The following is a 13,157-nucleotide window of genomic DNA, read 5'->3' on the forward strand; positions in this document are numbered from 1 at the left end:
ATTCAGGTCTAAACATTAATATGCAAATTGCTGTCATAGGTGTTCATGCAGACCCTGCGAGTCATTAGAATTTTTACCAAGATATACAGTATTTACTTGCAAGAAATGTATGTGTTAGTAGTGTCAGAAAAACTTTACTTATGGTAAGTACTTTACAGTTAGAGAATAGTGTTAGCAGAAGATCGATTAAAACATTTTAATTTGTTTAGCATCTTTCTTAATGATACATTGTGTGTAAATACTCAAAATAGACACTGAAAACAAGTCCCATGCCTTGTGATGATGGAAAAACTGACTCCCAGTGTAGACAATTACTTTTTATCTACCATTGCAGATCCTTCTGATTCTCTACATTACACTGGACAATTCTGCCTCACAAAGGAGTGGTGGATCTGAGGCTAAGGATCTGTGCTGGTATCCTGAAGGTTGCTGGTTCGAATCCCCATCACTGCCAAAAGAGATCATACTCTGCTGGGCCCTTGAGCAAGACCCTTAACCTTCAATTGCTCAAGGGGCTCTGTACAATGGCTGACCCTGCGCTCTGACCCCAAGGGGTATGCGAAAACTAACATATTCCTAAAACAAGAAATTGTATAAGGTGAAATAAAAGAACAAACAAACAAAAAAAAAGGAAATACCATTTTGTCACAATCAGACTAACTTACATAATTGCATACTTGTTATACGGATACACACATTGTCTAGGCTTTTTGCCTGTGTAGTAGCAGCAGGAGAAAGATCCCAAAGTTTCTGACCTTATCCAATTGCTTTTACATGGAAAGCAGAGTATGTGGTTCTTTGGTGACTATAGTGAAAATATATAATGACATACTGTACATGCAAATCATACTACTGTTTTTAGAAAGTTTGCCTTTGAATGCATTATTAGTCTGTGGGGTTATTTTTTTTCAAAGAACTATTTAAATCTTGCATATTTGGTTTCATCAACAGTATTAAGACAGTGCTAGACTTTTGATAGGCAGAGAAAATGCAGCATGATTGATTTGTGGTTTTAATTCATTCATTGCTATTGTTAATGTGGTAAGATAGCATGCATATGCATCCATTTAATGTTAATCACATAACACTTAAAGGATCAGAAACTCTTTTGCAGATGAGTTAATCCCTTTTCTTACATGCCTCTGTGGCGCCAAAGCATTACTGTTGATAAATGCCTAACAGATTTCATCTGGCAGAAAAGAAACATTTTTCATTTTCTTGCGATGGAGGGTGAACCTTGATAGGGCTTGTAAAATCTGGAAGAAAAGTTTGTTTTGCTTGTGTTTTTGTTTGTTTTTAAGATTTACATTACATCATTATCTTTATTTTTTATCTTTTCATTACATCATGTAAAGAGGACCCAGAGAAACTTCAGAGAACTAGTTTTAACCAGTACTGCCCCTGGCTCTTTCATTAATGGCATCCACTTATCTCAAAAGATATTGTGCAAGGGGGAAAAAGGCACCCCAATTCTATTTTAAGACTTCACTTTTACTGCTTGGCCATAAGTAGTGGTAAAGGTCTGAAGAGCTATGCGTCTCCATCTATAATGAAAGTGGTCATTAGAGAAAAAAAATTGGAGCTGTTCCCAGTAAGTCATTAGAGCATTTTACAATGGCTGCAAAGAAAAGAAAATTCACTCAGGACAAGCTCAATCTCCTGTGTTATAAATCTAAGAGTAGTTACTTTTACCAAAAAAGAAAAAAAAATCTCAAAGAGCAAGTTGGCAAATTCTGCTTACTCATTGGAGCTTTTAAATCAGCATTATTTCTATTATTTTGAAGAACATTGACTAATTTGCTTTTTCATTTTTAGACTGCCATTTACATTCTAAGTAAATGTTACTAATGAAAAAAATTGTTTAAACACAACAAATGAACTGTATTTTATATTCTTTAATGCTAAGCCTGATGGGTGCACTTTAAGGTAGATGTTTATTTAATTTTCAATAAAAGCTTTACCTTTAAATAGTTCTTTTTAATATTGTGTTAGTACATTGTGTGACTGCATTTTTTTGCATTGCAGAAACGTTTATGCATTTTTACTCACTAGTTCAGTCTCATGTAAGGGCCCACAAAACAATGCACATAATAATTAAAAACAATTTCATTGACTAGGTCTACTTTTTTACATATTCTATGTAAACAACTAGACACACAACAACTAGACAAAAACAATTGCTAATTTACAGGTTTTTTTGTAAATTTACATGTACAAAAGCGTACCAACTTAAATACAACACACTACGATTTCCAGGTTCATAAAATTAGAACTACCTAAATGTTATTTAATAATAGACAAAAAAAATGCATCTGGGGAAGGCATTGTATAAATAAAATGTATTATTATTATTAGGAAAAGACAAAAAAGATTGTAACCCACTGATGAAAATCTGTACTTGGCATTGCCTGCAAAAATAAAAATAAATCAGGGAAAAGTGGAAAAACTGGATGTAGAACAACCTGAAGACAATTCTAGAAAAATAGAGTAGTAATAATAAAAGACAAGGAAATCAAAAATGGTAGGTTGGAAATAGTGAAATTCTGTAGTAGTTTGTGTAGTTTACAGTGAAGTTCTTTACCAACAAGAAGTAGAGGGACTGTTTCATGTTCTCGACTGTACAAACTCTGCCACTTAATACCCTTTTGTGCAGCCAACAAATGATGATGATGATTTCATGATCTACACCTCCTGAAGAGTGACCTGGGCCTTTTACAGTATTTTCCCACAGCCCAAATGCATAGAGCACGGACTTAAATATTTGAAAAGAAAGCATGGGGATTCAGTTCTATGCTTCACAACAGGTATTTATTTATTTCTATAATTTTATTGGTTTTATAGTAACACAACAACATTCCATACAAAAATAGGATTGAAAATAAATCAACCTCCACCCCTGACAAAGAGAGCATGGCCAGCAGAGTAAAACTTAAAGCCAGTAAAAATAAATAAATAGATGAATTAATAAGTGAATAAAAATATATGGAGAAGAAAAAGAAATGGGGAGAGAATCTGCTTCCTCGGTACTTTAAATGCTTATTCTGAAATGTTATTGATTAGATCCGGCCAGGTTTTGAAAAAGTTTTGTACAGATCCTCTACATGTGAATTAGATTTTTTCCAATTTCAAATAGTATATAACATCAGTTACCCACTGACTTAACTGAGGAGAGTTAGGATTCTTCCAGTTGAGCAAGATAAGTCTATGTGCTAGCAGTGAAGTAAAGGCAATTACAGTTTATTTATCCTTCTCCACTTTAAGCCTATCTGGAAGTACACCAAACACAGCTGTTAATAGGTTAGGAGGGATTATGACACCAAGGCTGTCTGAAAGGCATTTAAAGATTTTGGTCCAGAATGATGTTAATTTGGTGCAGGCCCAAAACATGTGACCCAGTGAGGCTGGAACTTGATTGCAGCATTCTCCGGTTGCATCTTGCCCTGGAAACATTTTGGACTATTTTAAATGAAACAGATGTGCTCGATGTATAATTTTGAGTTTAATAATTGTATGCTTTGCACATATGGAGCTCGAGTGAATTCTCTGCATTGCTACCTTCCACTCCTTTTCTGATATGATGAGTGAGAGATCCTTTTCCCACTGTCCTCTTGGATCTTTGAAAGGGAGGGACTGTAAAATGGTTTTATATATTACAGAAATGCTGTCTGAGTCCTCAAGACTGATCAATATTTTTTCCAGCATAGAGGATAGTGGGAGGTGAGGAAAATTGGGCAGGTTCTGTTTAACAAAGTTTCTAATTTGAAGGTAGTGAAAAAAATGTGTTGCTGAAAAGTTTAATTTGGAATGTAATTGTTCATTGGATGCAAAGACGTTGTTTATGTACAGATCTCTAAGTGATTTAATCCCAAATGTTTTCCATATATTAAAAACTGCGTATGTTTGAGAGAGTGGAAAAAGGTGGTTCTCGTGCAGAGGTGCCACAGATAAAAGCTTCTCTGTCTTAAAATACGACAGGCATTTATTAACTGGTACTGGACTTGTACTCTGAATAGTTTGGTACACCATAAATCACAAGTGCTCAATTGAAATAAGTTTCACAGACTGTGGAGATGACAGTATTGAAAGGAATTCACTTTTACATCCCTAGAATTTCTCCCATCTTTGTTGTTTGGAGTTTTATGCTGCTAGAAATGGCTATTCATAGCCTAAACACTTAATCAGTAAAGATCGGATACATATGTTGTACCTGACATATCAACAGATGCAGTTTGTCCCACCATTAACTCTCCTTCCCCAGCTTTCATTGATGACACCTGTCAGGAAGCATGCATGGACTTACAGGAATTTCACCATATTCTGACCATCCCTTCATGAAACAGCAGGACCAGTAATTCATCAGACACTTAATATTTTTATAGTACTGCAATGTCTGTGATCCTTAGCCCACCTACTTGTTTCTGCTGATAGAAGTAGGACTATCTTGAGTTGTTGGCTGGGATACCCCATCCTTGACATGATACAATTCATACATTCTCATATGCCTACCCTGGTACCACAGTTATGCTCAGCTCTTGGTTTACTGGCTGCTGTTTTATAGGTTGATAAAGACGTGTAGGCTACTATTTGTCCCTTTGACTAACTCTTTACCACCAGCCTCATGCTTGCTGTTACATGGTCTTTTTTTTGGATGGTGGCCCAATACTGATATGTCCATGACACTTTTGTGCATGGCTGTAATTCTGATAAACTCATGCCAGCATGCTTGTCACCTAATAGCTTCCCAAGTTTTTGACAGTTAAATCATTAGTGTTATCTGCTCACCCATAGTCTGTTTTTGCCTGCTTTACAGGCATTCCTCGCATGTCAGGCATTGTAACTGAGACGTCAGTTACACAGGAAGATTAGGAACACTAAATCAAGTAGTGTACAGTATGTGAACACCTGCGGACTAAGTCTGTGTTCACACATCAATTTTCTGGATTTGCTTAATTCATTTGGTATATTTGATACATCTTGAATTTTTTGGCTATCAGGCAAAAATACATTTTTGAAAGGCAATTTAAAGTTCAGAGTTATTTCTACACAGTCAAGATACTTATCTTCTTTATTGTATAATATAGACTAAACTTGTGGTCCTTCTTTTTCAAATCATAGGTGCGAAAAGGATCTATTCCCAAAGTTGATAACTTCAGCCACAATCACAAAATGTTTCTGTCACAATATACAAGTAACAGAGTAGAATATTAATTCCCTTTGAAATTACTTCCTTTCTTACAGCTGACATTTTACAAGCATTAGAAATTAGCTGATTCTCAAAAAAAAAATAATGATTGCTGTTCTGCTAATATTATTAAACAGATATTTCATTTGTACAAGCTTCGCCAAATCAAATTCCATGCAAATGAAGTTGTTATGGGCATGAACTTAACTTTTAATAAAATTTGAAAAATGAAATCTTCCAATCAATCCAGTGAATATACCACGTATTCTGACCAAACAGTTACTGTGGCAACGTAGCCACTACTGCTTATAGTACTTGTTATTAAATGTATTTATTGCTGTTTGAATTGTGTTCTTTTGATTGCTTTGCTATTTGCAAGGAAAGAAATCAGTGTTTCAGAAAATTTATATGATATATACATTGATGCAAATCTGTATTACCAATATACTCTTGTTCATAATTTGTTTCTGAACGTTTCAAGCTGAGAGAATCAATTTGCATGTGTGTGTTTCTGTAAAGGTTCCTAATTTGGCAGAGTCAATGACTTTGTTTATGCCTTATCCTGAAATCTTTAAAAAACATTTTTTTTACTAGGTCAAGTAATTTGGCATCTAGTCATCTGTTTAATTTATTCTTGATTATGTTCCATTTCTTCTAAACCAAAAGCTTCATATATATAGCAGTGTCACTTGTAACAATAGGTATTTATTTTACACACCTGAATTACAACATGAAAACTTTACTGTGATCACCTGCTTTGACTTGTGCACAAGAACAGATATTATAATGTTGCGCATGTCTTTATTAAAGGAACTGTTTGTAATTTTTTATCCATCTATCCATTCATCCAGATTCTGAAACCGTATTGCTTATTAAAGGACTTTAAGGAGGCAAAGCCTACTCCAGAGTCATAAGGAACATGGCAGGAGACAGTCCAGAACAGGACATTCATGCACAGTATGTTTATTTCTGCAAAATAACTCTATTCTTAACACTAGAATTACCAAAGCCTACAAAAAAAACCCATAATCCCTGACCCACCTTAAATCCGTTTGCACCTCTTCATCAGCGTGTTTTGTTTTGTAAATGTGTCGATAAGCACAAGCAGCCTGCTATCACATTCCACCACCACTGCAGGAAGGGCAAAAAGCTCTCTCTGCTCAAGCCTTGTTTATCTGTCAGTGAGGTACCTAGAGCTGTATACGATAAATAATATATCGTTATTTGGAACACATACATTTCATGTTTGTTCTGTGTCTATAAAGATCTATGTAAGTGTAGGATGACAGGAAATGCAAGAAATATTGAACACATATCTAAAAGACAAACTTTTTTTCATGTTTTAGTACTAATGACAAAATTCTGACATGAAGTGTATAATGTGTGAAGACTGAAGTCCAAATATCAAATAAACACTTCCACAAAAGGTGCAAGTATAACAGAACAAGCGCGCTTTTATTCAAGACTTTAACTGAAGAAAAAGAAATCGGGTTATTATACTTTGTTGACTGCTTTGGTAGTACGGCGGTAAGAGTTGCTGACTCATAATCAAGAGGTTGTGGGTTTGAGCCTTGACGCGTCCCAAATTAAACGTTTTGAGTTGTGAGCTGCGCTTATTGTTACTATTAAATTTAATTTGAGTCTGTAACAGCCGGTTTTTTTTTTCAGTTTTATTCTCTCAGTCGTATTCACACTCCCCCTGATCTGACACTGTTGTTTTCAAATAAAGATTGTCAAAGCTGTCTTATTTTAAACTGCAGAGCTTCCTCTGTTTGATCGTCAAAGCTGTCCTATTTTAAACTGCACAGCTTCCTCTGTTTGATCGTCAAAGCTGTCTTATTTTAAGTTAAGACTACAAAATGACAGCAAAAGTTCAGAAGCAATATCTTCATGATCAAACAGTTAACTTTGTGAGCTGGAATGTTAAAGGGATTAATCACGAATTAAAGAGAAAGAAAGTATTCTCTCACCTAACAGGTCTAAATGCTAAAATAGTATTTTTTATAGGAGGCCCACTTATTAAGCAAGAATCAGTTTTGGCTGCAAAGAGACTGGACTGGCCAAATATCCCCTTCCAGCTTTACAAAGAAAATTAGAGGTGTAGGAGTTCTTGTACATAGAACAATAACATTTGTAGTAACAGATGTAGTATTTGATCCTGAAGGGAGACATGTGATTGCCATGGGTAATTTATTTAACTGTAAAGTGACTCTGATAAATATCTACGCGCCCAATGTAGATGATAGGGACTTCATCCAAAACGTATTTGCATCCATTCCCAATGTGAACACTCATAAAATTATAATGGATGGGGACTTTAATTGTGTTTTACATCCAGACCTAGATAGGTCTCCTGCCACAGGGGCGATGACGTCTAAAACTGCAGAAACAATTACACAGTTTGTAACTGATCACAACTTATCAGACCCCTAGAGATTAGTAAACCCAAACTCAAGAGCATATTCCTTCTACTCACCAGTGCATTACTGCTACTCAATAATGAATTATATTCTTATAGATAATTTCTTGCCTGCGATTAAATCTTGTAAGTACGACGCTATTGTTATATCTGAATATGCACCTTTGATCATGGAGTTAAAATCACAATGCCCCACATATTCATCTCGCAGATGGCATCTTAACCCACTTTTTATAGCAGACAAGAACTGTACAGAATTTATATCCAAACAAATCAATTCCTTTTTAGAGACAAATACATCCTCAGAGGTGTCTGCAGGAATACTATGGGAAACTCTGAAGGCTTTCTTAAGAGGACAGATTATCTCATATCTTTCCCACAACAATAAATTAGAATCCAAGAAGGATTCAGAGCTATAATTAGTGAAATTACCAGAATAGATCAAGAACATGCCAAGTGTCCAAATGAAGCACTTATTAGGAAAAGACAGGCTCTGTATTCAGAATTCAACTTCTTGATAACTAAAGAAACACAGAAACCCATTTTTAAATCAAGACACCATTACTATGAACACAGAGAAAAAGCTAATGAGATTTTAGCTCAACAAAGCCAAAAGCTGGAACCTCGCAATGCAATCCCAGCAATTACCAACACAGACAGAGACAAAATCATTGGTCATAAAAATATAATGCACACATGTAGAGACTACTATAAGTCCTTATATTTCACAGAGTTTAAAGAAGATGTGACACAATATAATGCATTTCTGGATGCATTACAGATACCACAACTAGATACTCTCAGTGCAGAGGAATTGGACAAACCTCTGGCAATATCAGAATTACTACATTCTATAAACTAACTTCAGAGTTAGTTTACAGAAACTAGAAACAATAAAATTCTACCTCAAACTTTTTGTCAAGATTTAATTACCATCTGTCCTATGCAAAATAAGGACTTACTACAATGTGCATCATACAGACCAATCTCACTTTTGAATAATGATGTAAAGATACTCTCCAAAGTCCTAGCTAAAAGGACTGAGAAAGTGCTTTCTTCTGTAATATTACAAAACCAAACTGGATGTATTAAAGGCAGACACTTAGCTTCCAATCAATGATGCCTGTTTAATGTGATATACTCACCCACAATGTCAAACACCCCACATGTATTATTATTGCTGGATGCAGAAAAAGCATTTAATATGGTTGAATGGAAATACCTTTTCACCATATTGGAGAAACTTGGGTTTGGCCGAACATTTGTGCATGGATCAAACTACTGTATATCAATCCAGAAGCTTCAGTTTGTATTAGCAACATTAACTCAGACTACTTCAAACTAGAAAATTGTACTAGACAAGGATGTCCCTTGTCACCACTTGTTTGCAATCGCTACTGAGTTATTGGCAGCTCACTGTCAAAATGCTTATGAGATAAAGGGGATTATCAGAGAAGGACTTGAACAGAAAATTTCTCTATATGTAGATGATATGGTACTGTATATATCTGATCCACAAAATACTGTGCCTGTAGTCCTAACAGCACTAACAGAATTTCAAAAGATTTCTGGTCTCAGAATTAATTTGAGCAAAAGTGTGCTGTTCCCAGTGAATTCTCAAGCACACAATATTAGATTGAACATCTCCTTTTATCATCACAGATAAATTTAAATACCTAGGGGTAAACAGCACAAATAAATATAAAGCTCTTTAACAACAAAGTTTTGCTGTATACATGGAAAAAAGATTTGCATAGATGGTCTACCCTCTATCTCACTTTAGCTGGAAGAATTAACATTGTCAAGATGAATATCCTTCCTAAGCTTCTCTTTCTATTTCAAAACATTCCAATATACATCAATAAATCCTTTTTTAAGAAATTAGATTCAACCATAAACTCATTTATTTGGAATACAAAACATCCGCATATCCAAAGTACCCTACAACGACCTAAGGAAGATGGTGGCATGACTTTACCTAACTTTTAATTTTAGTACTGGGCGGCGCAAATACAAGCTATAAACACCTAGACATTGACACAAATAGATGAACAGACACCGCCAATATACTAAGAACCCAATAGTGCTTCTCTCACTCAGAATATGGAACCAATGTATGAAGTATTTTAAGATAAAGAAGCTTTTATCTGTGTTTTACCTCTGCACGAGAACCACCTTTTTCCACCCTCTCAAACATATGCAGTTTTTAATGTTTGGAAAACAGTCGAGATAAAATCATTTAGAAATCTGTCTATAGACAAAGTTTCCTACGAACAATTACATTCTAAATTTAACTTTCCAGCAACACTTTTCTTTCACTACCTTCAAATTAGAAACTTTATCAAACAAAACCTACCCAATTTCCCTCACCCCCCACCTACCTCTATTCTGGAAGACATATTGATCAGTCTTGAGAACTCATACAGCATTTCCATAACATATAAAAATATTTTAAAGTCCCTCCCTTTCAAAGATCCCAGAGTACAGTGGGAAAAGAATCTCTGACTCAACATCTCAGAAAAGGAACAGAAGGCAGCAATGCACAGAATTCACTCGAGTTCCATATGAGCAAAGCATTCAATTATTAACTTCAAATTATACATCAAGAGCATCTGTCTTGTCTAAAATTGTCCAAAATGTTTCCAGGGCAAGATCCAACCTGCAAACGTTGCAATCAAGTTCTAGCCTCATTGAGCCATATGTTTTGGGCATGCACCAAATTAACAGAATTTTGGACAAAAATCTTTAAATGCCTTTCAGACAGCCTTGGTGTCACAATCCCTCCTAATCCACTAACAGCTGTTTTTTGTGTGCTTCCAGTTGGGGTTAAAGTGGAGAAGGACAAAGAAACTGTAATTGCCTATATTCACTATTGGCACATATGCTTATTTTGGAAAAATTCTGGAAAAATTCTAACTCACCTCTTTTTAGTCAGTGGGTAATTGATGTTATATATTATCTAAAATTGGAAAAAATCAAATTTTCACTTAGAGGATCTGTACAACACTTTTTCATAACCTGGAAGGATCTGATCAATAAAATTTTAGAATACATATTTAAAGCATTGAGGAAGCAGATTCTCTTCCCTCTTTTTTATTCTATTTATTTTTATTCATTTTTTTATCTACATATTTTTATTATTATTAAAGTTTTACTCTGCTGACCTAGGTCTCTTTCTCATCGGTGGGGGTCAATTTGGTTTGAACCTAGTTTTGTTAAACTTGACTTGATTGTATGGAATGTTATTTGATTTGAATAAAATTAATGAAATGTTAAAATAAAAATCAGAATCTAACATTACACTAGCAACAACCTATTCCATTACATTGCATACAGTGCATGCTCACTCATATAGGGTTAATTTAAGAGTTATCAACAAACCTAACCTGAATGTCTTTGGAATGTGTGCAAAAACTGGCACGCTCGAATAAGAACTCCAAAGTCCCAGTCAAACTTGCTTGAAAATGCCTTCTTTGTTATTGTTTATCTACCACATAGTGGAAAGTGATTGTTAACATTTCAAAGTATCTTCCCACTAATCATGTTTAATCTAGCTATTTGAGCATGATGTAATGCGAGTAGGCTATTTAGATAATGGTTCTTATATTACACTTTAAATTATTATTAATATTTTAATACTAAAGTGTTTTATAAAAATTAAAGGAACACTTTTTAATCAGAATATAGCATCAAATCAATGAAACTTCTGGGATATTGATCTGGTCAGTTAAGTAGCAAAGGGAGCTGTTAATCAGATTCAGCAGCTTTGGTGCTAATGAAATTAACAACAGTTACACTAGAGGGGCAACAATGAGACAATCCCCAAAACCGAAATGGTTTAACAGGTGGAGACCATTGACATTTTTCCCTCCTCATCTTTTCAGACTGTTTTTTGAATAGTTTTGCATTTTGCTACTGTCAGTGTAACTACTAGTAGCATGAGGCGATACCTGGACCCTACAGAGGTTGCACAGGTAGTCCAACTTCTCCACATCAATACGTGCCATTGCCAGAAGGTTTGCTGTGTCTCCCAGCACAGTCTCAAGGGCATGAAGGAGATTCCAGGAGACAAGCAGTTAATCTAGGGGAGCTAGACAGGGCCGTATAAGGTCCTTAACCCATCAGCAGGACCAGTATCTGCTCCTTTGGGCAAGGAAGAGCAGGATGAGCACTGCCAGAGCCCTACAAAATGACCTCCAACAGACCACTGGTGTGAATGTCTCTGACCAAACAATCAGAAACAGACTTCATGAGGGTGGCCTGACATCCTCTAGTGGGCCCTGTGCTCACTGCCCAGCACCATGGTGCTCGATTGGCATTTGCCATAGAATACCACTGGTGCCCTGTGCTTTCCACAGATGAGAGCGGGTTCACCCTGAGCACATGTGACAGATGTGAAAGGGTCTGGAGAACCCGTGGAGAACGTTATGTTGCCTGTAACATCATTCAGCATGACCGGTTTGGTGGTAGATCAGTAATGTTCTGGGGTGGCATTACCATGAAGGGGCGCACTAAACACTACAGGTTAGACAACGACACTTTGACTGCCATTAGGTATCGGGATAAAATTCTTGGACCCATTGTCAAACCCTATGCTTGTGCAGTGGGTCCTGGGTTCCTCCTGGTGCACAACAATGCCCGGCCTCATGTGGCGAGAGTATGCAGGTAGTTCCTGGAGGATGAAGAATTTGATACCATTGACTGGCCCTCACACTTGCCTGACCTAAATCTAATAGAGCACCTCTGGGACATTATCTTTCAGTCCATCTGACGCCGCCAGGTTGCACCTTAGACTGTCCAGGAGCTCAGTAATGCCCTGGTGCAGATCTGTGAGGAGATCCCCCAGGACACCATCTGTCTGAAGTATGTGGGGGGACCATACAAACTACTAAGTATGATTTGTGAAATTTCAGGCAAAATGGACTAGCCTGCTGCATTATTTTTTCACTTTGATTTTCGGGGTGTCTTTGAATTTAGCCCTCTGGAGGCTGATAATTTTCATTTCCATCAAATGATGTAGCATCCTTTTGTTCCTAACACATTACCCAGTCCATATCAGTATAGATATCCAGCATGATTTTTTTCCCATTGAGATCTGATGTGTTTTTAAAGTGTTCCTTTAATTCTTTTGAGCAGTTCATATATATATATATATATATATATTGTGGTGGATGGCTGGGGCTTGTGCCCAGCCAGAACGCCCAGAGAATGGAAGGACCAGGAGAGGCGCAGTATCTCCCCTGGAACAAGAGCGGGCAGCCACCCTGGTGGGTGTTTGCAGCCACGGGAACAGAGCTTGGAAGCTCAATCCTGTGGGGGCCCATGGCCACTGCCAGGGGGTGCCTGGACATTTACTAAGCTCTGGACTGCAGCACTTCAGCCACAACAGGACATGCTGCAGGAAGGTCATGAGAGAGAACCTGGAGCACATCCGGGTGAAATATAAAAGGGGCCGCCTCACTCCATTCAAGGAGCCGCAGTCAGAAGGCAGAGGACGGAGCTTGTGAGTGGAAGAGTGAGGGCGGCAGCGAAGAAGGAAAGAAAGGAGAAGAAATG

Source organism: Erpetoichthys calabaricus, chromosome 6 (assembly GCF_900747795.2).
Source record: "Erpetoichthys calabaricus chromosome 6, fErpCal1.3, whole genome shotgun sequence".
Taxonomy (NCBI): Eukaryota; Metazoa; Chordata; class Cladistia; order Polypteriformes; family Polypteridae; genus Erpetoichthys; species Erpetoichthys calabaricus.